The sequence below is a fragment of the Odocoileus virginianus genome, chromosome 27, assembly GCF_023699985.2.
Source record: "Odocoileus virginianus isolate 20LAN1187 ecotype Illinois chromosome 27, Ovbor_1.2, whole genome shotgun sequence".
NCBI classification, from domain to species: Eukaryota; Metazoa; Chordata; class Mammalia; order Artiodactyla; family Cervidae; genus Odocoileus; species Odocoileus virginianus.
Genome location: NC_069700.1, coordinates 9,037,802 through 9,064,605, shown reverse-complemented (window position 1 = coordinate 9,064,605; position 26,804 = coordinate 9,037,802). Strand labels below are relative to the sequence as shown.

Genomic DNA, 26,804 nt, shown 5'->3' with positions numbered 1-26,804 from the left:
ATTGTGAGGTAGAGGAAGAACATTTTGGAGATAGTATAGGTGGGCTAAAATTTTCATCTTTCATAAGGAGGAATCAAAATACTACCTCTAATAAATGAACATTTACTTTGGGAAGCTATTGGCCAGTATCTAATAAAGGTGAACATATGTTTTACCTTTCAACTGAGTGATTACCCTCCTAGATATGTAACTAAGAGAAATACATGCACATGTATAATAAAAGACATGTTCAAAAATGTTCTGTGATATTATAATTTTAAAGTTTTTTTTTTTATGTGGGACATTTTTAAAGTCTCTATTGAATTTTTTACAATATTGCTTCTGCTTTATGTTTTGGTTTTTTGGCCTTGAGGTATGTGGGATCTTAGTGCCCCAACCAGCGATCAAATCCACACCCCCTACATTGGAAGGCAAAGTCTTAACCACTGGACTGCCAGGGAAGTTCCCAATGATATTATTAGTAAGAGTCCTGTATTAATCAGGGTTCACCAGAGAACCAATAGGCAATATACATATATATTTACACACATATGTATGTGTATACATATATATATAGAGAGAGGTCAATCAATGATATATATAAAAAGAGATTTTACTATGAAGAATTGGCTCATGCCAAGTTGGGGTTTGGCAAGTCCCAGGATCTGCAGGATAAGTTAGCAGCTTGGTGACCTAGGTGAGTCAATGGTATAATTGGAATCCAAAGGCTGACAGGCTTGAGATCCAGGAAAAGCTGGCATTTCAGTTTGAGTCTGAAGGCAGGAAACAGTTGATGTCTCAGTTTCAAGGGAGTCAGGCAGGAGGAATTCTCCCCTACTTAGGGGAGGGTCAGCCTTTTTGTTCTGTTCAGGCTTTCAACTGTTCAGATGGGACCCACACACAATACGAAGGTGGTCTATTTTACTCAATCTACAGATTTAAATGTTAATCTCATCCAAAAACACCCCTGCAGAAACATGCAGAATGTCTGATCAACTATCTGGGCATCCCCTGGTCTACTAAGTGTTAGTCTCTCAGTCTTGTCCAACTTTTTGCTACCCCATAGACTATAGCCTGCCAGGATCATCTGTCCATGGGATTCACCAGGCAAGAATTTTGGAGTGGGTTGCCATTCCCTTCTCCAGTAAAATGACCTAATAAAATGACAAATAAAATTAACCATCCCAACCCTGAACTAAAAGCAACCAAGCTCTGTAGGTAGTAGGAGAGCTTACTTGTGGTAGGGTCACACAAGGAAATGAAAGCAGTGATAGTGGATGTCATTAGTTACACATGATGGTACAAGTGCATCTTACAAACATGCTGAGTGAAGAAGTCAGAAAGGAATTCACATAGTGTGATTCCATTTATATCAAGTACAACACAGAAAAAAATCATCTCTAGTGTTAGAAGTCAAGATACGGCTGTGTTTGAGGAGCGGAAGGGGTAGTGATTGGGAGAGGGCTCTTCTGAGGTCCTTGTAATGATTTTACGTTGATCTTCATGGTTGTCCATAGGGGTGTTTGCTATAAATCAATGAATTGTACACTTACAATTTGTAAATTTTTCTGTATGGTTTATACTTCAAAAAATTTTTTTAGCTTTAATAAAAGAGAGTGACTGGGGAACTGTTTAAACCTTCTAAAAAACATGAGCAGATATTACTTTCCTAATTTAAAAAATAATCAGAAAAGCAAAATTTTCATCAAGTCAGTATCATGGCAATTTTGTAACATGCAACTCCAAATAAGCAAAGCTATTCTTCAGTTGAATTTGTTGTCAGTAAAGTACTTATTTAAACAATTCATTATGATAAAAGGCACAAAAATTTTCTGGTGAATAATGAATCATTTACGAAAGTATTACTGCTTTGCATAAACTCATTAACAAGTGATAGTAAAAAGATTATATGTGAATTGTTGAAACATTTATTATAAAATAAAGTAGTATATACATAAGCTTTACTAAACTAGTTTTTCATTGTCGTTCTAGCTACAGCAAATGTTCTTTCTCCAAATTAAACCAAATTAGAAACAAACGAAAAATTTTGGGAAAACAACATTTAACAGAATCAACTTTAGTCAGCAGATACATTCAGACTGCAAAAATATTGGAAAATGCAGTTAAAATACTTAGGTAGATCACAATGAAAACCACAAAGTATGATGTGTTTATTTGAAATAAACATTGCATTTGTTTATTGTGCTATCATATTTTGTTTTGGCCTTTTAACTTTTAAAGATATTTAGTGCTGGAAACTTGTTTTTAGTTTATCAAAACAGTTTTTAAAGACTGAAAGACAAAAGAAAATGAGCCAAACAAGCCTGTGCACGTATATGGTTCTATTTGTTTTTAAGATTTTTGGGGGGGACCATTTTTAAAGTCTTTATTGAATTTGTTACAACATTGCTTCTGTTTTATGTTTTTTATTTTGGCCGAGAGGCATGTGGGATATTAGCTTCCTGATCAGGGATAGAACCCTCAACCCCTGCATTGGAAGGCAAAGTCCTAACCACTGGATCACCAAGTAATCCCTGTGATTCATTTTTTAAAAATTATTTGAAATCATGAGGAAAGGCACTATGTCTAAAAAATTAAGTTTTTTATTGTAAATATTTTATAGCAAAATTAATGGACATTCTTAAGTACGTAGGGAAAAACTGAAAAAGAGGAATAGGGAGTAGGGTTTAGAAACTTCTTTCTAAAAGAAAGAATATCTTTTCTCCACTCATAGCTTGTAAAAGTGGTAAAGTGGAATGAGCCTTGTGGAAGCATAATGTTGACATTTCCTACAAATACTCTTTGAACAACAGACAGTAAACAAAAACAAATTTCTTTTTCTTTTAACAACTTAGTTTCTGATGGAATGGATTTTGCAATAATGTCAGGAGACCCAAAAGGTTAAATCAACATTTGTCCCACAGGGCAAACCTAGAGCTGCCCCTTGGACTCTTGGCCAGATGCAAGGTCAAAGGTCAAAACAATTGACCAGCAATGGAGGAAGATAAACCTGGGCAGGTTTGTCCTTTGGCTCTCAGGATCCAGGTTTAAAAAAAATGAAAGACCTGGACTCTGGACCCCTTTATTCTAATGTCATGCTGGAGACAGTAATAGATTAAATTTGTGGATTCAGCCTTGATTCTGTTACAGAGTAAAGGGAAGCCTCAGACTTGTTTCCCAGAAGCTACAACTTCCTGAAAGCATCAGAGGGGCACAGATTATAATCTAAGTGGATAAAAGTTGGAGCAAATTAATTCAAGGTGGAGTAACTCCCATCTCACTTTCTTCTCAAAGTTCTGGGGTCACACCTGTTGTTCCCCTCTGCTGAGGGGGCCAAACAGCTGCTAGAACCTCAGGTTTTGTCTCCTGGGGTCCTTAGTCCTCCCATTACTCAAAGCACGCCAAGAATACGTAAGAATCACATTTGTGTCTTTTCCGGCCATAGCCTTTCCTTTTAGTTCTCTGGTTAAGTAGAGGTGAGGGTGGAATAAACAGAGATAATATTTGACCAATGAGTCCTGATTGATTATTCACCTCCACCAATGGTCTGATTGGTCAGTGCTACTGCTTGTTTTTAAATATCTCTCCTGAGAATGAAACAACCTTTTACCTGCTTTCTGTTTTCGAGTAACTGTGAGACAAAACTGTTTACTAGGAAAAAAGAAGAAAAAGTTTATTAATGTTTTTGAAATGCAAATTATCTAGTTTTTAAGGTAGTTGTTTAGTCGCTAAGTCATATCCGACTCTTTTGTGACCCTATGGACTGGGGTCCTCCAGGCTTCTCTGTCCATGGGATTTCCCAGGCAACAACACTAGAGTGAGTTACCATGCCTTCCTCCAGGGGATCTTCCTGACCCAGGGATGAACCTGAGTGTCCTACATTGGCAGGTGGGTTCTTTACCACTGAGTCTCCAGGGAAGCCCTCCATCATCACTTACAGATACAATAAAAAAGAAAAAGATAATTTTTTTCCCTGTGATGAAAACTCAGGATTTACTTTTTTAACAATTTTCATATAGAAAGGACAGCAGTAATTAACTGTAGTCATTATGTTAGAACTATATTCCTAGAACTTATTTATCTTCTAACTAGAAGTTTAGGATGGCTCTTTTTTTTCTTTCATTTATTTTTATTAGTTGGAGGCTAATTACTTTACAATATTGTAGTGGTTTTTGCCATACATTGACATGAATCAGCCATGGATTTACATGTGTTCCCCATCCTGAACCCCCCTCCCACTTCCCTCCCCATCCCATCCCTCTGGGTCATCCCAGTGTATCCAACCTGGACTGGCGATCTGTTTCACACTTGATAATATACATGTTTCGATGCTGTTCTCTCAGATCATCCCACCCTTGCCTTCTCCCATAGAGTGCAAAAGTCTGTTCTATACATCTGTGTCTCTTTTTCTGTCTTGCATATAGGGTTATCGTTACCATCTTTCTAAATTCCATATATATGCATTAGTATACTTTATTGGTGTTTATCTTTCTGGCTTACTTCACTCTGTATAATGGGCTCCAGTTTTATCCATCTCATTAAAACTGATTCAAATGTATTCTTTTTAATGGCTGAGTAATATTCCATTGTGTATATGCACCATAGCTTTCTTATCCGTTCATCTGCTGATGGGCATCTAGGTTGCTTCCATGTCCTCGCTATTATAAACAGTGCTGCAATGAACATTGGGGTACATGTCTCTTTCAGTTTTGGTTTCCTCAGTGTGTATGCCCAGGAGTGGGATTGCGGCAGTTCTATTTCCAGTTTTTTAAGGAATCTCCACACTGTTCTCCATAGTGGCTATACTAGTTTGCATTCCCACCAACAGTGTAAGAGGGTTCCCTTTTCTCCACACCCTCTCCAGCATTTATTGCTTGTAGACTTTTGGATAGCAGCCATTCTGACTGGCTTGTAATGGTACCTCATTGTGGTTTTGATTTGCATTTCTCTAATAATGAGTGATGTTGAGCATCTTTTCATGTGTTTGTTAGAGGATGGCACTTTTTAAATTCACTTTCAAGAAAGTTTTTATTTTAGAAGATTAAGAAGTTTTATTTAGAAGTTTCACATAAAAAATGTGAAAATAAGAGTTTGCATATATCCCTTATCCAGTTTTGCATGAACCCCTTACATTAACATGGTACATTTGTTGTCATTAATGAATCAATAGTGATACATTAATAGTAACTGAAGTCCATAATTCACTCACATTTCCTTAGTTTTTACCTAATCCCTTTTATCTGTTCCACGATCCCATCCAGGACACCTAATCATCTTCTCACCTTCGGCTTCTCTTGGCTGTGAGTTTCTCAAACTTTTCCTATTTTATATTATCTTGATTTTTGAGGAGTACTGGTCATGTATCCTGTAGCTTTGTCCCCCAGTTGGGGTACTCTAATGCCTTTCTTGTTATGAGACTGTGGCTTGTGTTTTGGGGAGAAAGATCACAGAGGTGAAGTTCCATTTTCATCATGTCATGTCCTGGTACTTAGGAGCGACATCCCTTAGCACTGCTGATGTTGACGTGGATCACCTTGCTGGGGTGGTGCTTGTCAGGTTTCGCTACTGAAAAGTTACTCTTTTTCTTCATTCCACACAGTGCACATTAGAAGGAAATCAGTATGTGCAGCTGACCCTTAAGGAGTAAGGAGTTATACTCCTTTACTTGAGGGTGAAGTAACTGCATCAGTTAAAGGATGGGGTATCATTTTTTTTAAACATTTTAAGTTTTAATTTTGTATTGGGGTGTAGCTGATTAAAAATGTGATAGTTTCAGGTGAGTGGATCATTCACCTGAAACTATCACATTTTTAATCAGCTACTGACTGTTCACCTGAAACTATCACGTTTTTACTCAGCTATACCCAAATACAAAATATATATACACACACACACACATGTATCCATTCTCCCGCAAAATCCCTCCCATCCAGGCTTTCACATAACCTTGAACAGAGCTCCCTGTGCTATCCAGTATGTCCTTGTTGGTTATCTGTTTTAAATATAGCAGTCTGTACAGGCAACCATAAGTTTGTTCTCTAAGTCTCTTTCTCTTTTGTAAGTAAGTTCATTTGCCTTATTTTCTTTTAGAGTCTACATATAAGGGGTGCCATATGATATTTTTCCTTATCTGTCTGACTTACTTCACTCAGAACAACAATATCTAGGTTGGATGGTGCATCTTTTACGTTGTTTGCATCCCCCAATCAACTGCACGAAATCTGTTCCCAACCCAGCCAGACCTCAGGCCTCGGGGACTTTTCAATATTCCACTCCTCTGCTAGCTAGAACCTGACTCCCCCTGGCTCAGACCCCACAGCTACAGGTCACACTTTCTTTCCTGTAGCCCCTCTGCAGCCCCAGTGCTTCTAACACAGGGCATGTTGGAAATTCTGGAATCCCAAAATAAAAAATAGAACCTCCAAGAAATGATTGAATTATCTCCCTTTCCAAATTCATATGCTGAAGTCCTAAGGCCCAGGACCTCAGAATTTGACCTTATTTGAAAATAAGGCCATTGAAGATATAATCAGTTAAGATGAGGTTGTACTGGGGTAAGGATAAGATAGACCCTTAGTTCAATATCTGGTGTCCTTATAAGTGGGAAATTTGGACATATTGGAGGAACACTACAGGCAGAGATTAGGGTTATGTGTCTATAGGTCAAGGAATACCAATGATTGCCAGCAAAATGACCAGAACCTAGAGGAGAGGTATGGAACGCACCCTGTCCCAAGTCCTTCAGAGGAATCAGAGCTCTGCTGACATCCTGATTTCAGACTTCAGGCGTGCAGAACTGTAAAACAATACATTTCCATTGTTTAAGCCACTCAGACTTGTTCCTGTTACAACAGGCCTAGGGAACTAATACACCCTCCAAAGATGACTCTTCTCATCACAAAGAGAGGAAAACTCTGTGCAAGACCTATTTAGCTCATCCCAGGACCAAGCTGAATTCCATGAACACTCATCCATTGCCTATTCCATGAACACATGCCAAGCACCTGCACTGTGCTTAGAACTCATAAGCCTCTGGGGAGCAGTGGAACCTTCATGACCCAGCCTTTAGGCTGAGGACAGAGACAATACAGAGACACGCTAGCATTCTATTTTCCTGCCAATGGCTATACGCATTCCAGATTCCAAATTGATACCTGTAAGCCTGGTCAATGTATTTCTCTTCTAAGTTGAAATATCTTAGATCAGGTTCCCTGGAAAACACACCGAGATTGGTGTGCCACGGGTATTCAGTGGAGAGTACTCTCAGGAACAAGACCTATATGAGATGAGGGCAGCAGACCTGGACAGAAGAAGAAGCCAAACAGTGAGGCAGCTGCATTGAAAGCCTTCACCAATCCTATGGGGAGCCCCGAAGCTGGGATGACCTTCAGAGATGTGCTGACTGGAGGTGAGCCTTTGTACTCCTGCGCAAACCACTCAGTAAATAACTGAGCAAGGCAGCCTGCTTCAGGCAGAGGCAGTCCCTGGAGAGGGGTTCTCCAGTTAGCTTTCAGCAGCTGGAAGAACTGCCCGATTCCTGATGGGAATTCTGGAGAAGGTACCCCTTCTCCAGAAGCATTCACTTCAAAGGACATCTGTTTCTGGATGAAAAATAAAAACCTCTTAACCAACATTTATTGAGCACCTAGTAAAATTAGTAGACAAACGTTATCTAAGTTGGCTTCCTGAATCGTGTCTCTGACAGGTCATAAACACAAAGATAGGTAGCATTGGAGATGGAAGATCAGAATGGAGAACATAAGTTCTTCTTAAGATCAAATAGGCAAGGCTCAGGCACTGGGATGGTTAACTCCAAGATTTTGCAAAAAGAAGAAACAGCCTGCTCTGTCTCCTGTTAGGGAAATGACCCCAGGCTCAGTTTTGCAATAGATAAAGTTGAGCCATCTCGTCTTTCTTCAGGCACCTGTCCAAGCACCTGATCCTTTGTAAACTGTGTGGCTCTGCTCAGGAATCTCAGACTCCTCCTGAGCATGATGTCCAGAGGCTTAGCAGAACTCTGTTGGCTTGCAGGAATGTCTACCTGGAGGAATGAATCCCAGGCCTGAAAATTTACGCGCAAAGAGCTGTTGATGGCTCCTTCCTCTGATCCATAGCCATCAAGGGAGAGGGTGCCCTGCTTTCTGGTCCCACAGAAACTCACTGCCCCTACATCAAGGCAGGCCTCTCCTTCCTGCTTGTGCTTGCTTCCTAGGATTACCTTAAATAACTACAACCTGGTGGGCTCACACAACAGAAATGGACTCTTTCACAGTTCTGGAGGCCAGAAGTCGGAAAATAAAGTATTGGCAGGGCCATACACTCCGAAATTTCTAGGGGAGGATCTGCTCCATGCTTTTCTCTCAGTTTCTGGTGCTGCTAGCAGCCCATGGCATACCTTGGCTTAGAGACACATCACTGTGGTCTCTGCCTCTGTCCTCACATGGTGTTGCTTCCTGTATGTCTGTGTCTCCTCTCCTCTTCTTACAGGACACCAGTCACATTAGATTGGGTAGCTCAAAAGAATCCATCTGCTAAGTAGGAGACTCAGATTTGATCCCTGGGTGGGGAAGATCATCTGGAGAAGGAAATGGCAGCCCACTCCAGTATTCTTGCCTGGGGAATCCCACAGACAGAGGAGACTACTGGGCTACAGTCCACGGGGTCCCAAAAGAGTCAGACACGACTTAGTGACTAAACAAAAATAACAGATTAGATTAGGACCCATCTACTCCAGTGTGACCTCTTCTTATCTTAATTACATCCACAATAACCCTATTCCCAAATAAGGTCATAGTCACAGGTACCAGGGATTACGACTTCAATCTATTTTCCATGGAGGAGGTGGGGGAGGGGAACAGAATTCAAATCATAACACTGTCTAAGGTTATGACGCCTGTTAGTATTTCTTCTAAATACTAATAGAAGAAACCTTGACAATTCCCTTAAGACCTCTCAATATAACATGTGCATCTTTATATTTTGGAGAAAAAAGTGAAATCCTGTGGCTGAAACTCTGAGATCTATCATAAAAATAGGTAATTGGAATAATTTCAGCCCAGAGATGATGGGCAAGATGAGCCAAAGCGATACAAAATGAAAGGTATTTTGAGGCCTCTGGGGCTTTAGTGGGGTCTATTAAATAGTAAGTACCAACTTCACCTACTCTTACCTAATTATCTCTACTGATGGAACAGATAGTATCACTGATGAGGCTAAAATTTGATTTTAATTCAGAACAACTTGATCCAGCCTACAAGTCTAACCCTCAGCCACTTTGTCACAGAGGTAGCAAGAACAATGGTCCAGGGAAGACCTGTCAGAGAGGCCAGTGAGAAACCCATCCCACCCACTGGATAAACCCAGCCAAGAATCTTTCAGTGAACTGGGTCACAGAGGCCTCCATAGTGATAAAAGATCCCATCCTATTTTAATCTGTGTAACTTTAAGACAGCTGCACTTTCATTGTGTTCTTAAATAGAAATGATGATGAGATACTATAGAACAGGGATCCCCAACCTCTGGGATCTAATGCCTCATGATCTGAGTTGGAGTTGATACAATAATAAGAGAAATAAGGAGCTTCTCTGGTGGCTCAGAGGGTAAAGAGTCTGCCTGCAAAGCAGGAGACTGGAGTTCAATCCCTGGGTCAGGAAGATCCCCTGGAAAAGGAAATAGCAACCCACTCCAGTATTCTTACCTGGAGAATCTCCATGGACAGAGGAGCCTGGCAGACTACAGTCCATAAGGTCGCAGTCGGACATGTCTGAGCGACTTCACTTTCTGAGTTGGAGTTGATATAATAATAATAGACATAAAGTGCACAATAAATGTAATGCACTCGAATCATCCCAAAACCATCTCCACCATATACCCCTTTCCTTGGAAAATTTGTCTTCCATGAATCTGGTCCCTGGTGCCAGAAAGCTTGGGGACCGCTGCTGTTGAATTCTAACCATCCATGTGTTAAGATGAATCTCTGTGAAGCTGTCACCAGAGGTTAATGAGAAGGTGCAGTAAACTGCAGGAAAGGGAAAAGGACTGGCATTTATACTTTGCTGCTAAAAGAGAGAGGTGGGGGGAATTCCCTGGAGGTCCAGTGGTTAGGGCTCTGCACTTCCACTATAGGGGGCCTGGGTTTGACCCCTAGTCAGGGGAAAAAGACCCTGCAAGTTGTGCATGGCACTGCCAAGAAAATGTAAAAATAAAAGAGAGAGAGATAAAAAATACAGCTTAAAAATTTTTTTTAAGTCTTCTGATTTCACATGTAATTTCAGCCTTGCTTAGCTGCTTCCTAAAAAGATCTTTGAAGGAATAAAAGAAAAGTCTCTATCTTAGAGCCCAATAATGACTAAAAATTCCAGTAACCAACCCATCAGCCCTATCGGATCCCATAAACGATGAGATACTTTCCAGCAATGATGAGGCTCATGACTGTCTTGGAGAAAAAAAAAAAAAGACAGTGGAAAGATGTATGGCAGCTGAGCAATCTATAAGCTTCCTGTTTGGAAACCTCCCGCAGCTTAACTAGACTCAGAGTGTAGTTCCTTCCCCCATAAAATGGAGATGATCAGACTTCCTGGGAGTAGTGGAATGTAATGCCCAGACCATAAATTCCATTTCAAATACTGCCAGTACCTTGGGCAAAGAAACTACTGAATGTCTTAGAACCTCAGTTCCCTCATCTATAAAATGAAATTGTAATAATGTCTACTCTCATAGGGTTGCTGTAAGAATTAAGAGATACAATGTGTTTAATGTTTTCTCTGTATCTGATATAGGATATGCAATGTTCTTTCCCACCACATACAAGATAAAGCACCTCTAAATTAGAGACGTTTGCCTCCGTTAAGTCTTTGATCCAACTCCTAGACACGCCTACTACCTAGATGTACTGCTTCATCCAGCACAGTAAACACAGGAGTGATGCCTCTGAGATTGTCAAGTAGGAACAGTTAGATCCACAAGTAGATGGGGACTGAATCACCAGTGGGTGATTCACCATCCATAACCTGAATCATCCATCCTTAGGTTATGGATGAAAATGCAACCCAGCCAAAGAGCAGTTAACTTCATTCCAGAAATCAGTGAAGTGCAGTGTGATACAGTAGAAGCAATATAACTCAACACTGGTAAACGTAAACACAAACTAAATGAACAAATGAAGGAAGAAGAGATATATCATTTGTTCCTGTTTTCCCTTTAGTGTCTCAGTTCAAAATTGCTCTTGGAGGGCTGTCTGACTGTGGTGACTCAGGATAGGAGAGGGAACTCAGAGAGCTCCAAGGAGAAGTAGAATAGAAGTCTTAGCCCTTGCGAGACCCTGTCTACTGAAATAGCTTAAGTACAGCTTTGCACTTTTAGGGGACATTGAAGCTTATGCCAGAAGAAAGCAGAAGAGGAGATTTGTGTTGATCAGGAGGCTGGCACTGACATCTGGGGAGCCTTCTTGAAGGAACAGGGTTTGAAATTACCCAGCAGGGCTTCACTTCTCACTGAACTGAAATTCAGTTCATTCCACAGACTGGTTCTGAAGATTCTTTAACCTTTCATCATAGAGGGGGTAGGACCCCTGCAGCAGATCAAAACTTTTGCAGGAAATTAACTTGACCATTTCCTGTTCCTTTTGCAACTCTGGAGTGACGCTTCTATTCCTGTGCTCTCTCCTGCTGTTGCCAACCCCTTCACATACCCACACCCACATAGAGAGAGCTTTACTCCTTTCCCCTAGAGCTGAGGCTGATATCAACCCCTTTCTTGGACCTAAAGTGTTTACTTGAAACAGTGGCTCTCGATCTCAGAATGAATCTGTTGAGGAGCTTTAAAAAATCCTGATGCCCAGGCCACACTCCAGGCCAATTAAAGTGGCATCCTGGGTGGGTGAGGCTCAGGCATGGCTAGTGTTTTAATGCTCTCAGATTATACCCACATGGAGCTAAGGTTGATATACACTGACTAATGAAATTGTGAATTGAAGCATCAGAGTGTAGAAAAGTATAGTAGAGGGAGCATCCAGGTTGTCTGGGTTTAGAGATTGTCCCTTGTGAATTCCTAGAGCTTTCCTGGTGGCTCAGACGGTAAAAAATATGCCTGCAATGCAAGAAACCTGGGTTTGATCCCTGGGTTGGGAAGATCCCCCTGGAGGAGGGCATGGCAACCAACTCCAGTATTCTTGCCTGGAGAATCCCCAAGGACAGAGGAGCCTGGCGGGCTACAGTCCATGGGGTCACAAAGAGTCAGACACGACTGAGCAACTAAACATAGCAAATCCTAGGGCACAAGAGTATCTGGTTCTCCTGAACTCCTGAATGTCTGGAGCAGACACCATAGCGGCTGTATTCATCCACTCCAATCACTGTAACAACATACTACAGACTGAGGGGCTGAGACAATACACATTTATTTCCTCACAGCTCTAGAGGCGGAGAGTTCAAGGTCAGGGCCCTGGCATGGTCAGTTTCTGGTGAGAGTGCTCTTACTCATTTGTCAATGTCGTGTTCTCACATGGCCTTTCCTCTGGAGTTGAGTGCCGGGCAGGGGAGGACATGGGAGGGAGAGAGAAGAGAAGAGGAAGAAAGAGAGAGGGGGAGAACACTAATCTCTTCACAAAAGGAAACCAATCCTATTGGATCAGGGCCCCTTATGATTCATTTCATCTTTTTTTTTTTTTAATTTTCATTTTATATTGGAGTAGAGTTGATTTATAATATTGTGTTAGTTTCAGGTATACAGAAGAATGATTCATTTATTCATTTCATCTTAGTTACTTCCCTAGTGGCCCCATCTGCAGCCACATCTGCAGTTAGATGTATGAATTTGGTGAGGGGGACACAAACATTTAGTCCATAATAATGGCCATGGCCCTCACAGTGGCTTCAGCAATCATAGCTTATTCAGATATGATACACCCTTGCAACTAATAGTGTGGTTCATGGACCAGCAGTGCCACGTCCCCTGGAAGCTTGCTAGAAATGCAAAATGTTGGGTCTGAACCCAACAAAAGGGACTGAACCAGAGTCTACATTTTAACAAGATCCCAGGTGATTAGTAAATATGTGCATTAATGCATGTGAAGTGCTGTAATAGACTTTCCTTAATTCTAACAACTCTTCTAATCCTTAGAAATTTTAGCAGATTAGTTTGCAAACAGCTAGCCACACACCCCCCTACACACATACCCCATTCCTAGATTTCAGAAGGGCCCAGACTTTCTCACCCTGTGGGTGATGGGGAGGGAACTTCCTGGCTGTTGAGTTGGAGGAGTCACGATGAAAAAGTCCAGGGTAACTGTATCCCCACTGCCTCACCCCTCTTCTTCCTTTAGCGTGCTCACCCTCCTCCCCTTTGTCTTTGCCTTTGCCTCCAAGGATTTTTCCTAAGAAAAACAATCAAGATCCATATTGAGCCAGCAGCAATGAGCTCACGTGGGAAATCTTACTTAACTGTCCAGCCCAGTCCCACTGGTTGAGCAAGAGTCTGGTGCTCATGGGTTCCCCCGGGCCCCAAGAGGATCTGAAAAGGATGGAGCTGAGAGGAGGGTGAGGCTGGTGTAATCACAGCCCTGCCAGCTCCGGTGACTGAACTCTGCTCCTGGGAGAGCGGGAGGCTTGTAAGGTCAGGGTGTGATGGAGAAATAGAACCAGGCTAAAGAGATCTTTGCTAAGCCAGCATCCTTCTGGGATAGAAAAGGTCACAAGATGTATAGAAACACTGTACAGAGTTGCCCTCAATAATGTCCACCTGTAAGAGTGAAGCTCTGGGCTCATCTTTTTGTTTGCAGTTGAATGAAGACCTGTCAGCTGGGGGCACAGCTCTAGGCTCCAATTAATATCCTTCGGGACCAAGGAAGCAAACAAAGGTCTTAGGGTTGGACAGACCTGGATTAGAATCTTGGCTCTATCATTTAATGACGAGGTTACTTGCTTAGGGTCTCTCTCAGTTTTCTAATTTGGAAAAATGAGCCAACGATATTCACATAAGTGTTGTTTTGAGCCTTAAAATACATAATAGATGGGCTTCCCAGGTGGTGCTAGTGGTAAAGAACCTGCCTACCAATGCAGTAGAATATAAGAGACCTGGGTTCGATCCCTGGGTCGGGAAGGTCCCCTGGAGGAGGGCACAGCAACCCACCCCAGTGCTCTTGCCTGGAGAGTCCCAGGGACGGAGGAGCCTGGTGGGCTGTGGTCCATGAGGTCACAGAGAGTCGGACACCACTGAGTGACTAACACTTTCACTTTTCTCATACGTAATAGATATAATTGTCTGGGTAAGTATCAGCTCATCACCTAGTAGTCTTTGATTTTTACTGCAAAGAAAAACATAACATTCTGGATATCCAAACTGTAGGAACTTATAAATGCTGATTCTATGGTTTAGTTCTATAAATGAGAGTGGATGAGTCAGGAGTAAGAGAAGGTCTTTGAACTTCCCCAATTCAAAATCACTCATTTGTGCCCTTCATTAACTCTTGAGGCAGAAGGTCTCAGATCCTGAAATTTCAGTAACTCTCAAGATTGGAGAACAAGTCATCTTTGCTTTCATAACTCTTGAGTCAAATTACTACTGATCGCCCCCTTCTCTCCTCCTTCCCTCTACTCCCTCCTCTGGTGGCTGCCTCAACTGGGCTCTCTCAGAGTGATTTTAAGCTCTCTGCACTGCACCACAAACACATCTTCCTACAATATCATAGATTTCCCTAGGGAACTCCAACCACATATCTCTCTAATTGAACCTGTTTGGGGCATAATTTTTGCTGGCTGCACCAAGCTTGATAGATAAACAATAAGTAAAGACTAGAAACCTGCTCCTTATAAAACAATACTAAAACAGATGCCTTAATTATAGGAGAACAAAGAATTTGTCTCCATGTGTAAGATTATTTTGCTTTGTTAGTTCCAATCCAGAAATAACAGTCGGGCCTCAGGTGTATCTTTTGTGTTTTTTCATTCCAGATGAGCGAAGATGAGAATCATCAGAAAGAGGGAATTGGGTTTTGCTGCAGACAAGGAAATTAGAGGCAACAGTTAACAGCTTAAGTATCTCAGTGGATTTTGCAAAAATACTACCTTATCATCTAAACTGGTTCTCAAACTGTACCATGCAGAGAATCACCTAGTTCAGTTCAGTTCAGTTGTGTCTGATGCTTTGCGACCCCATGGACTGCAGCACACCAGACCTCACTGTCCTTCACCAACTCTCGGAGTTTACTCAAACTCATGTCCATTGAGTCAGTGATGCCATCCAACCATCTCATCCTCTGTCATCCCTTTCTCCTCCTGCCTTCAACCTTTCCCAGCATCAGGGTCTTTTCAAATAAGTGAGCTCTTTTTTCACATCAGGTGGCCAAAGTATTGGAGTTTCAGCTTCAGCATCAGTCCTTCCAGTGAATATTCAGGACTGATTTCCTATAGGATGGACACCTAGAAGGCTCATTAAAACTGATTGCTGGGACCCATCTTCACAGTTTCTGATTCAGTAGGCTCACGGTGGGGCCTGGGAATCTGCATTTCTAATTAAGTTCTCCAGTGATGCTAATGCAGTTGGTTTGGGGCCCACACTTTGAGAATCAAAGCAGTGATTCTTACCTCTGGCTTCACATTACAATCACTTGAGGGGGCTTTCAGAAAGTACTGCCTACTTCCCAAGTCCCTGAGATTCTGACTTAAGTGGTCTGGGGATGGGCCTGGGCATCTGGATTTAAGGGGGTAATAGAGGATGAGATGGTTGGATGGCATCACTGGCTCAATGGACACGAGTTTGAGCAAACTCAGGGAGATAGTGATGGACAGGGAAGCCTGGCGTGCTGCAGTTCATGAGATCGCAAAGAGTCAGACACGACTGAAGCGGCTTAGCACACGTATGCGTGTGTGTGTGTGTGTGTGTGTGTGTGTGTGTGTACACACTGGGAGGTTTACAAAGTGGAGGAGAAATGGACTTCTTCTCAGTACCTGTGATTTCAGGGTCATTTTCTCAGGACTGTTTAAAAAATTGTGACATTAGAGAAGCTGTGTCTTTAGCAACCACATCATGTATGATCATCTGAAAATGCTTAGCATTTGTGGAGTATGGCACCAAGGGGTTACTGTGGCCTAACTTACTAAGCCCTGAAAAGCTCTGAGAAGTGACTGTGGCCCGCTGTTTCAGTTCTGTTTGCAGGGACAGTGAAGGTCACCTTTGGTGATGCTGACAGTCTCTTATAAGGCAAAGCCTTTTTCCACTTCTAGGCACGTTTTAAAACTGGTGAGAAGCTGCGACTAAAAAAAAATGAATAACAAAGAACATATAAAGCTAAAGAGAGGCAGGCAGGCAAGATGAAAGATGTAGCCCATAAGATGGTGAGTGATGCTCTTTCAGGGGTGATTTCAGGAATGTTGTGCTTTTACAAGCAACTAATTCCATGTCCAGGGGTGCCAGCCAGGAGTTCTCGGGCTGAGCAACATTTTCAGTGTGAGAACTGTCTCATGCTCTGCTGGTAAAGGGAAAACACTCACCCCGTTGTATGCACTGCACGTGTGATGGTGCGTCTCATTCCATTGTCCCGAATAAAAGGGGCCCTGCCCTTGCTGATGAATGATCCGGGTAGTAAGGAGGGCCCCCCGGTGAAGGCCTAGGAGCAGGTGCCTGACCTCAATTCTGGGTCCACCCACACCCCAAACCAGCTCCCCAGGAAGCTCAAGCAGGTGGGGCTATAGGCACGTGGTGGAGTAGAGCGTGGAAAAGAGGGCCTTGCCCCCAGGAGTCAGGACACTCACATAAAAGGACAGCTGGCTGACAGGTAGGGCAGGAGGGCCGAGCAGATTACAACTTCTTGTGGTTTCTTCCTTTCTAGATCAGAGAAATATGCATTTCTTTGGAGGAAAGTGGAAAAAAAAAAAAAAAGTTTTAATTGGTGGCCATCCAAATTGCAAAAGCCTAATTTAAAACAAAACCAAAAACCTCTTGCCCCCTGCCTCTTGCAATGAATGCATTTTGGTGTTCCAGTTTGTCTGAGACGTGTGACAACATGATCCAGCAAGAACAGCAATGGACTTGGACATTGAAGACTGAGAAGTAGCTTCCTCAGGCAGTCACCTGACCTCTGCTAAGGGCAAATAAGTTTCGTCTTGGCTCAGCAAGCCCTGTTCCTCAAGTTGGGGCCAAGCTTGACTGAAAGGAACACACTGGTCCATCAACCGTGTGGTCAGTGTGGGGACCAAGAGTGTGGGTGCTGCAGCCAGATCACCCAGTTTCAGTTTCCCGGCCTGCCGCTCTCTGAGTGACCTAGGGCGTGACAGGTAACCTCTTGATGCCTCGGTTGTCTAATCTGAAAACAAGGCTAGTCATTCTACCCACCCCATGGGGTACTTATGAGGATGAGATAAAAGGATGCCTGGAAACTGCTTACATCAGAGCCCAGCACAGAGATGTGTCCCGTAAGTGTTAGTTCTTCTTATTCATTAGAGTGAGTTGACTCGTTCAGAATAATATGGAGAAGGACCTATGTCATGGACCATCTTCAAAGCTATGGAAATAATGATGAGGAATATTGAAATTAGTTGTAGGAAGCAAGGTTTTTCCTAGCAAGGAACTGTGTGAAAATGCATGCCACCCTCGGGTCCCCTGGCTAACATCTAAAATGTCATCTATGAACAACAAAGTCAGTCTTTTTTCCTTCTTTGGCTTCCCTATTGCCACTGACCATGCAGCTTGTAATGCATGTAAAACAGTGCCTGGTACTTAGAAAACTGTCCAGAAAAGCTAGCAGCTATTGTGGTGGTGGTGGAGGATAATATTAATACCATCTCTACTCTAGATAAGAAATAACACTCGACAGCAAAGAGGGAATTAGATAATAGGAGTGAAAAGTGCTTTGCAAACTAGAAAGTATTTTTCAGAACCAAGGTATTATTATCCCTGTGCCCCAGTGAAAGTATTTAATTACACAAACATTTGTGAAGTGCGAACCACAGGCTCTATTTTGTGGAGAAGGAACTGATGGTGTTACCTTATCTGAACTTTGATGCTAACAAGACTCTCCTGCCAGCTAGTGAAAAATGGCTGGCAGCAGCCTTCCTCACAGCTGAGAGAGTGTAACCTGCATGGGGTTCCCAACAACAATTGAGGTCTCAACAATTGACCATTGTAATGTTCACTGAATCAGGCAGCTGACACGGCCCTGTGCTTTACAGCCTGTTTCAATATTTGAAAAAGAGAACAAGGAAGCCTGAGCAATGTAAGGATCTCCTTGTTCCCGATCAGTGCAACCTGGTGTGGGGTGCCGTAGCAGGCGAGCTCGCAGCCCATGCCCTCCCCCAGGGCCGGGCCACCTCCAGCTCAGCACTGTGCCGAGCCGACACTTGACACCATGTCAGATGCTCTCTAGGCAGCTCCTTAAGCTGAGTAATGAGACTTGGTTTATTAGAAGCCTTTAATTACCAGCCTAATGTACAAACACATTTCTCTCCAGAGATGTTCATGCAAGCTCAGCCTTTGTTCACCAAGAAAAGCAAGCGGCTTTCTTCTCCTGGCAGACAAGACGTAACTCCAGGGTGAGATTTCACTCCGGTGAAATCCATCCTGCTCCAGCTGTGATCCACCCACATTCCTGCTCCCCTACCCAACAACCCATTTAGCAGAGCGTCTGACCCTGTCTGCTGGGTGACTCTCCCCTCGCTTCCCCCTGATTCTGTCTGTATCATGAATAGAAGGACTGTATTTAGAACCGATCTTGCTTAGATGGATTGATTCATCAGCTCCTTGTTATTAAACCCAAGCAGTCTCCTGACAGTGATGGAAAGCTAGTGAGCTTGCTCTTTCATTCTACAGGATGACCATTAAGGCCTTATTGACTCTCTAGAAATCTCCAGTCCTCAGCACCCCATAAATCCCCCCAAAGAGAACGTTGTCTATTATTGCACAAAGGGAGTAAATGCCATCAACGCAAGTCCTGGGCTTCCTGCTCACAAGAGCTAATTCCTGATGTACCTCCTCCCTCTGTTCCTTCTTTCCTGTCTGAGGCCCTCCCCCCATCTGCACCCCTTTCTCTGCTTAAAACCATCCCAGCATCAGGATGGTGTGCATGCGTGCTAAGTCACTATGTCGTGTCCGACTCTTTGCGACCCTTTGGACTGTGGCCCACCAGGCTCCTCTGTCCATGGGATTCTCCAGGCAAGATGCCCTCCTCCAGGGGTTCTTCCCGACCTAGGGATTGAACCTGTGCCTCTTGTGTCTCCTGCATTGGCAGTCAGGTTCTTTACCACTAGTGCCTCCTGGGAAGCCTACCCACTCCTATATTTGCACAGCTATTAAAGTACATGTGTATCTTCTCTTCTTTGTGTATGTGTGCATGTATGCCAAGTTGCATTCAGTTGTGTCCGACTCTTGGCAACCCTATGGACTGTAGCCTGCCAGGCCCTTCTGTCCACAGGGGTTATCCAGGCAAGAATACTGGGATGGGTTGCCAAGCCCTCCTCCAGGGTATCTTCCCGGCCCAGGGATTGAACCTGAGCCTCTTCTGTCTCCTGCATTGGCAGGCGGGTTCTTTATCACTAGCACCACCTGGGAAGCCCCTCCTCTTCTTTTGTTGTTGTTGTTGTTGAGTCACCCGATCGTATCTGAATCTTTGCAGCCCCATGGACTGCAGCATGCCAGGCCTCCCTGTCCCTCACCATCTCCCAGAGTTTGCCCAAGTTCATGTCCATTGCATCGGTAATGCCATCCAGGTATCTCATCCTCTGATGCCCTCTTCTTCTCTGCCCTCAATCTTTCCCGGCTTCAGGGACTTTTCTAATGAGTCGTCTGTTCACATCAGATGTCCAAAATACTGGAGCTTCAACTTCAGCATCAGTCCTTCCAATGAGTGTTCAGGGTTGATCTCCCTTATGATTGACTGGTTTGGTTTCCTTGCTGCCCAAGGGGCTTTCAGGAGTCTTCTCCAGTACCACAGTTCGAAGGCATTCTCTTCTTTATTCTTCACTAATTCTGTCCTAACTTCATCTCATCACCATCAAACATGTGCTTCTTTCTCCAACATGAAAGACCCATTGCTTAGATGAAATATGAGTCACAATTTCACAAAACTCATTGATGCTTCATCATGGAAAGGTGACTTAGTTTGACTAAAGATTAAAAAAAAAAACTCCCTCCCTTGATCCCACATCACCCCTAGGGAAAGTCAGCCCATCAACCCTCTTTTAAAAGATTGCCTATTCCAACTATCAATTTCCTTCTCTGCCCCACATCCCCAAGTCCTTTTAATTTGAACCCTATTCCCAACACTGTAATCAAATTGTTGCCAAGGTTACCAAGAACCAGATTCAGTAGACATCCCAGCCCTCACCTTGCCTGACCTCCAGCATCTGCCATTCTGTAGATCCACTTTCCACCCCTGGCTTCTGAGATACTAACACCTCCTGGTCTTCCTGCCTTTTGGACATCTCCCTCCCATGACCAACTTACATTTCTAACCATCTCTTTAAAACTGGTATTTCCAAAGGTTCTGTCCTAGACCCTCCTTTCTTCTCATCTTTCAAATCCTTTCTTGGCAATACTTCTCCAGGTGATCTCACCCATTACAATCTGTATGCCAACAACACACAATTACCAGACTAGTTTTCTCTCCTAAACTCCAGACTTATGTCCACGTGTGCATGCTTAGTTGATCAGTCATGTCCAACTTTTTTGTGACCCCGTGGACTGTAGGCCTCCAGGCTTCTCTGTCCATGGAATTCTCCAGGCAAGAGTACTGGAGTGGGTAGTCATTCTCTACTCCAGGGAATCTTCCCAGCCCAGGGATGGAACCCATGTCTCCTGCATTGCAGGCAGGTTCTTTACTGTCTGAGCCACACGGAAGCCCCCAGACCCATGTATCTGCGTGTTATCCATGTATTTACACCTACATAACTTGCAGGTTCTACATGCTCACTGCTTCTGTATCTGTTAAATTTTAGTTGCTGCTAGCAGAAGCATTCCACACATTTTAAGCAGAAAGGGGTTTCTACAGGAAATTGCATGCTTTAAAATTGTTGGAAAGACTAGCAAAGGCTCCAGGAGATCCTCCAGGAGAGGTGTCCGGGAATGACACCAGAATAATACTGCAGATTTAACCCTCTAGGAGAAGTGCTATCTTTGCTGCAGCAAGAAGCTGAGGAGTTAGAAGCCTGCTGTCCCAAATACGAGCTTACTTCTGCTGCATCTGTCAGGCAGCTGTGGCCAAAATCACTTGCTTCAGAGGCTCTTACAGCTGCTGAATTCGCATTAGCCAGATAGATGCTTTGGGTTTTGCAGCCTCTGCTCTGGATTCACAACTCACGAGTGGGTGTAACCAATTGATGGACCTGAACCATGGAGCTTTTGGCTGTCTAGACTCTGGAGTACAGGCTGGGCCACTATAAAGAGTGTAGAATAGAGGTCACCTGATTCAATCCACCGTGTCCCTCACGACAAAGAGTTCCTTGTTTCCCAACAGACTGCTGCTCTCCTGAGGTCCCATATTTCTGTAAATTTACTCCCTGGTCAAGCCTGAAACTGGCAGTAATACCCCTGCCCCACTGTCCTCTGATCCATACCCAATATATTCCATTCTACCCCAAATATCTTTTAGCTCCACTTACTACTGTCTCTCCCAGGCCTCCATCATCTGTCACCTGACCTACTGTAACAGCTTCCTAACTCCCTAACCAGTCTCTCTGCATCCAACTCTGCCTTTTTCTAACGCATTCTCCACAACATAGCCAGAGAAATCTTAGTAAAATATACACATGAACAGGAGACTTTGCTCTTTAAAAACTGCAGTGACTCATTTAACATGTGTCATCTGCTCCAGCTGGTAATCACCATGAAGGCAAGTGCTGGGTCTCACTCACGGCCATCTGCATCCCCAGAACTTTGCACAGTGCCCAGCACACAGGGCATATTATTTTCTCTACGGCAAAAGATGTTGCTCTTCCTCCAGGCACACAATCCCATCCTCATGGGGTAATTAACAAGGTTTCTTTCTGCCTGGTCATAAGCAGTAACTCAATAAGAGAAGCACAGTGTTGAACAATATAATGTGTTAGTCAGTTAGCTGTGTTAGCAACCTGAGTATCCTTGCTGTTTGAAATCAGTCTCTCAAGAAAAAGTTGCCTCTTAAAGATGCATCTACTGTGATTTAAAAAAAGTTTGAGGAAGGTGGAGGATCAAATATTCCTTCTTGCCACTCTATTTTCTCATGCTCTATCACTCATTCTCTTCTATCCTTCTCTTCTTACTCTTTTTGTTTGGTTGTTTTCATTCCACTTGGCCTCTCTTCTCTCTCCCATCCCTTTCTTCTCATTTAACATCCACTTTCTTGCAGCCTAATGGAAACCTACAGGGCCTTCCTATGGGCCCTGATCCCCTATAAACACAGACTTCCAGGTCAAAACTTGCACTGCGTGAGTGAGAATTTATTTAGTGCTTCCTCTGTAAAACACTCTCCTCCCAGAGTGGTTTTCCTCTGGAATCTTTGTCTCACGACCCAAGATTTCACTTCGAGCCAGGATTCTACCGGTCCCATACAGTTGTGTGCTATTGCGGCAGTTTCTCTCTGCCAGTGTTTTTTGGGAAGTCTTTTATTAACTTTCCAAAGTTATTCTTGGAATCAGGCTCAGCGTGTCTCTGGAGGAATGAACAGGCCGCAAACAGACTTCAGAAGAAAACAGCAACTTTATTCAAGGTGGTCTTATTTTTACATCCATCAAAACAATACCAACACAGTACCAAGACAGGAAGCACACACATGCAGACCCCACAGGACGCTGGAGGGGCAGCAGAGTGAGGGGGCGGTCCTGAGATGCCCTCCACTCTGGAAATTGTGTTTTCATCAGTCTCCTAGGTGGGATCACTGCCTGTCGCTTCTCAATGTTGCATCTCGGGCTTTGGGTTGGATGTCACTCCAGGAAGAGGTGAGAGCCGGAACAGAAGCTGAGGAATGCCACATGCGGAAGCTGAGCTGTTTCCCTGAACGGCTGGAATGAGATCTTCAGTCTTATCTTTCAGGCTCCCTCCTGCAGGTCCCTGTCCTTCCCTTTGTCCTCACCCTCCTCAGGCCTTGAGTCATTACTGGGCGTCTAAGCAGTGTCAGGCCAGATTCTTAAATGCTGCTGAGTTTTACCCACGTTCATCTAGAGGAAGAGAATTTACATCTGTGTCTGATAGCAACCTCGTTTTCTCCATTTCTCTGAATTGTTTTTCTAGAGAATAATAGCTCACATCTACCCGGGCTCCCTAGAAGTCTCAGTGTCTAAGCTGCTCACAGTGCTTTCTAGTGCTTTCTATGAATTAATTTGTGTAAGCCTCCCACCTGTGAGGGAGGGGGCTCTGATCTGTCCTGTTTTACAGATGAGAGAACTGAGTAGGAAGAAAAACTCATCTGCTCACAGCTGCACAGCCGGAAAGGTCAGAGCTCAGATCCAAACGTGGGTGGTCTTGTGCCAGAGCCCTACCAGCATTCCCTACCCCCAACACCCTCGATTCCCCCGTTTCCCCTGCTTATCAATTCACTCCTCCCTTTTCCTCTGGCAGGGGCCCTGGGAAACCACCTCCTGTCTGAAAAGAAGCCTTCTCTCTCCAACCAGACCACAGACCCATTTCCCATGCATTCTGTTGGGGCTTTTAAGTGGATTAGTCAATAACACCCCTCTCTTCGGTACCCCAATTCAGAATCAGTTGAGAACTACATAGCATCAGATGGATGGAGATCAAAATGAGAGCTTTCTCCTGCTGAAGTCCCAGTTGGAGTTTGTGGCTATGTTCAGTGACAGAGGGGCCTCTGAATGCTTTCAGTCATGCCACTACCTATCCTACGTCCCCGTCTAGACCCTGGGACAGCCCACATGAAAGAAAAGGCTGGTCTGCAGAGCAGACACAATTACCCAGAATTGCTGCCTCACCCCAGACAGGGGCAGAGAGAGAAGAAATCAAGACGATAAATAACCAAGACTAGCCTCTTAACTCCAGCAGGATCCAAGCTGCTAAATCAGCCAAGAACCATTTTGAGCCTGCTACTTGGCATTGCACCATTGATAGTAAATAGACAAGGTCCCCAGTCTGTGGACAGCCAGCAGGCAAAGACAGAAAGTATTGACCTGAACATGCAAAGTGAGAACAGGGCAACAGCTGTCATGCGTGAACAAAGGCGGTGACATCCATACACAGATTCAGTGAAACTAGCATGAAGCAGGTTGCTGGGAAGTTCATATGGAGGGAGTTTCTTTCTGGAGTTGAGACTGAAACCGGGGGTGGAATTGATTGTGATTTCTGCCCCAACACTTAGTATCCTTTCTTTCACACCTTCTTCTAAAACAGCCTCTACAAGACAGTTGGGAATTCTTTAGTTCTTGGAGAGTGGAGTAAACTATTTTTCAGCATCTGTCTTGATCAAAGCTCTATGCAAGCTAGAAAGTCCCTGAGTCTGTGTCCTTGGGGTCAGGAGCCCATCCAATTACCATGCAGCCGACACCAGAGATGACAAGCCAGGTACCCCAGCCTCCGGCACACAGTGTAATATTTTATCTCTGTTGTCTCCGATGAACTAGGTGCCATCACTCCCAACTTAAAAGATGAGACTGAAATTCGGAATGATCAGCATGAACCACAAACATTTCTTGAGCATTTACATGCTAAGCAGCTTAGGCTCATCAGGACGACGTGTGGTAACAGAGCAATTGTGGGAACAGGCCCAGCGAGCCTGACTGCCCGGTTCAAATGCCAGCTGTGCCCCTTGGCAAGGTGTGATGGTGGGTGGATTACCTACTCTGTGCTTCAGTTGCACCACTGATAAATGGGTGAAACAGCACCTGGTCCTTTGGGCTGTGCTGGGGGAAAGGAGTGAATACGTGTGACATACTTGGTACAGTGCTTATCTCGTGGAGGCCACGCCGGGGAGGCCGGTAAGCTCAGAAAGCAGGTGTTTTACAGACAAGGCAACGGAGCTTCACCAAGCTCACGACTGCCCAAAGTCAAAGGCAACAGAGGAGGAGCCAGGACGCAAACCCAGGGAGTCTGGCTTTAGGGACTGGACACGGCCCAGTACACCAGCTGCCTCTCTCTCAGCCGACACGTGGAGAGGCAAGGGTCACCCTGCAGTTCCACCATGCCGCCTAGAAATGCCTCTCCAGGGCCCTCGGGTTGTCAGTCCCAGAACCAGGATTAGGACCCAGACCAGCTCTACGTTTCACTCCCCACAGCCCCCTCTCCCATCTCCTTACCTCCTCTTTGCAGCTGGTGTCCTTCCCGAAGTGAGACTTTCCTGAGCATGGGGAGCCCGTGAGGCAGAGAAGCCCTGCCTTCCAGAGTCCTTGGGGGCCTGGTCTTAACTTTCCAAAGCTCAGCTTTGATGTTTTTAAACTGCCAACCATTTTGAGTATTATCATATGCAAAACATGGTCTTAAACATTTTCTGATAGAGAAACGAGAAGCATGAGTTCCCAGAGGAGTTTGTTAGCTAGCGGAGGAGACAGGCAGGGACACAAAGGGCGCAGAGGCCTGATCACGGTGAGGACGACAGGAGGGGCCAGTGCTGCGGCCCGAGCCCCCCGCCTTCCCCGCACTGGGTCTCTCGTGCTGCAGAGCCCCCAGCTGGGGCACGGGGTGGCGCCCACGGGCAGCTCCTCAGTCCACCCGCGTGTACTGAGGAGCCCCAGCGTTCTCGGATCAAAGGGGCCCCCCCTCTAAGGCCGCCGAGCCACTTCAAGGACACCAGGGTCGCAGAACAATGCCATTTGGCAGATGGCAGAAGCTGCCTGGGGGAAGGAGAAAGGTTGGCTCTGCTGCCGAGCCAGAGAGAAAACATTTTCTCTGAGTTAGAGAAAGGGAGGAGTGTCCTTTTCTGTTTAGAAGCAGCAGATGGACCCAATATTCCTGTACTTCCTGATCGTTTTGTAGGTCATACACCCTCTCGAGCACAGAGCGTGCGCTGTGGACCCATGCCTCAGAAAAAATGCAACTGAGCTCATGCAATACGTTGCATAGCTTCTGTGGTTTTTCAGACCCTTTGGAAGCCATCTGAGGATTCCCACTGGGTCCCTAAATCCTAGATTAAAAACCATTCCTAGTAGTGGGTTTTAAAAATGTCTTCAGATTCCTTGCTGCTCCTCTCATCTGGAGGCGAACTCTCAGCCCTCCTCTTGAATCTAGGAAAGCTTTGACTGTACCTTCCAATAAAATATGGCTTCCAAAGTCAGTTCATAAAAGGCTATGCACCTTCTACCTCTGCTTGGGGGTACTCCTTCTCAGAACTCAGCTCCAGGCCTTGTGGTCAGGCCATGTGTAGGTGCTGTGAACAGTCCCTACTGAGCTCAGCTATAATGGGTTGAACTGCATACTTCAAAGGATGTTGCAATTCTAACAGTACTGGTGAGTGTGGCCTTGCTTGGAAATAGAGTCTTTGTGAATGATTCAGTTAAAATGAAGTCAGTAGGGTGGAGCCTAATCCAATACGCCCCATGTTCATATAAACAGAGGGACTTTGGACACAAAGACAGGTGTGTGAGAGAACTCCATGCAAATGTGAATGCAGAGATCACTGTGATGCACCAAGGAGTGCCAAAGATGCCAGGGAACTACCAGAAATGAGGAGAGAGGCATGAAACAGATTCTGCCTCGTAACTTCGGAAGGAACCAGCCCTGCCGACACCCTGACCTTAGACTTCCAGCCTCCAGGACTGTGAGACAATACGTTTCTATTGTCAAAACCATTCTATTAGTGGAACTTTAAACAGCAGCCTCAGAAGACTAGCTCAGCATCCTTGGAGTCGGTCCTCCCTCTGGTCCAGGTGGGGAGTAAAGGGACCACTCAGATGTGGATCCTCCAGCCCCCAGACATCCAA

The 26,804-nt window shown here is 44.4% G+C and overlaps 1 long non-coding RNA gene across 1 annotated transcript in view; it reads left to right on the top strand.

Moving 5' to 3' along the window:
• LOC139031395 (uncharacterized) overlaps positions 1 to 25,533 on the top strand; it is a 101,505-nt gene extending 75,972 nt beyond the window's left edge. The window contains exon 3 of the long non-coding RNA XR_011483840.1: positions 14,928 to 25,533. This is a non-coding gene — a long non-coding RNA (uncharacterized lncRNA). The remainder of the gene's footprint in view (positions 1 to 14,927) is intronic.
• Positions 25,534 to 26,804: the final 1,271 nt, after the last annotated feature.